This window comes from Artemia sp. Qi Xiang Cuo, chromosome 15 (assembly GCF_049724085.1).
Source record: "Artemia sp. Qi Xiang Cuo chromosome 15, ASM4972408v1, whole genome shotgun sequence".
Taxonomy (NCBI): Eukaryota; Metazoa; Arthropoda; class Branchiopoda; order Anostraca; family Artemiidae; genus Artemia; species Artemia sp. Qi Xiang Cuo.
Genome location: NC_142808.1, coordinates 67,834,800 through 67,836,384, shown reverse-complemented (window position 1 = coordinate 67,836,384; position 1,585 = coordinate 67,834,800).

Below are 1,585 nucleotides of genomic sequence, written 5' to 3'. Positions count from 1 at the left end.
TTTTTTTTCAGGAAAATGAGCCATGTAATTTTCATTCAGTTTTTGTGGAAAGTAAGGATTTTGCCATCAAGATTATTCAGATCATAAATGTTGGACCAAAATTCCTTAGACAACCAAGTGCCAAGTGAAAAAAGACCAGAATCACTGAGGGAATGGTAAGATCTGCTTGTGGTTATGAACAAGTGTAAGCAAGACAAGGAAGGGGATAAAAGGAGACAGCAATGGTAACTACCACCTAATGGAAGCAGGGCTGGGGTGGACTGTAAAACTTATTCATATTAGAACAAATGACATCAAGGGACATATTTCCTCTTGTTGTCAGGATTTTAACTAATTGTTTAATATTAAGACAGGTACAAATAGAGTCTATCTTGAGGTCATTTGCACCTCCTAGTAAAAAAAATACCAGCATTTGGATAAAAAAAAAGTCAGCATTAGTCTGGAATTGCTGTATAAATTTATGTTTCTGATCAATATTTTGGTTTGGGAAATAATAAAAACTGCTGCTTCTATTATATTAAAAGGATGCAGGAGAACTGTTGGTCTTAGACTACGCCAGAGGATTCCATAATACTTGGAGAGGTTAGGAGTGGATATGAGTTTTGGCTGAAGGTAATTTTGAGCAAAGAAGAAAATAACACCCCTTTTTTTCCAAGAGGGTGGTTGGAAGGGCAAAGCTTAATGAACTGGGAGTAGTTATTTATTTTAAGGAATTCAGGGTTTTATTTCCCCTGTTTGTCAGGATTTTAACTAATTGTTGAATATTAAGACAGGTACAAATAGAGTCTATCTTAAGGTCATTTGTACCACCTAGCAAAACAAATACCAGCATTTGGATAAAAAAAAGTCCGCATTAGTCTGGAATTGCTGTATAAATTTATGTTTTTGATCAATATTTTGGTTTGGGGAATAATAAAAACTGCTGCTACTATTATATTAAAAGGATGCAGGAGAACCATTGGTCTTAGACTAAGCCAGAGGATTCCATCATACTTGGAGAGGTTAGGAGTGGAAATAAGTTTTGGCTGAAGGTTATTTTGAGCAAAGAACAAAACACCACCCCTTTTTTCCTAGGTGGTTGGAAGGGCAAATCTTAATGAACTGGGAGTAGTTATTTATTTTCAGGAATTCAGGGTTTTGTGCCTGAACCTCTGTTACAGCTATGACATTAATATTCTAGGATACCCTTGAGTTCAGTTAGTTTTTCAAAGTTTAGGGTTCTAGCATTGGTAAGTAGGAACTTGGGAAACTTGAACCAATTAGTATACAGATATTTTTTAAGTTGGGGGATGGGGGTTAAGGGATGGGTTCTTAGCATTATTTATAAATTTGGGGAAGGGACTACAAATCTTGAGGCTGGTAATATGAGACTTTGATATAAAGAAGTAAGGACTCCTGGGTGGGTTGGACCTAAAAGGGTTTGGAAGAAAGGGGCCACATCATTTATACCTGGGTCACTCTTATCTGATAAAATTTGGGAGGGATATAAGATGTTGGCATTTTTAGGGGGATCAACTTGGCCAAGGGAAATTGGCAGGTCACATAATTCTTCCCTGATTTAACTTCAGGAACTGAGATATCAATA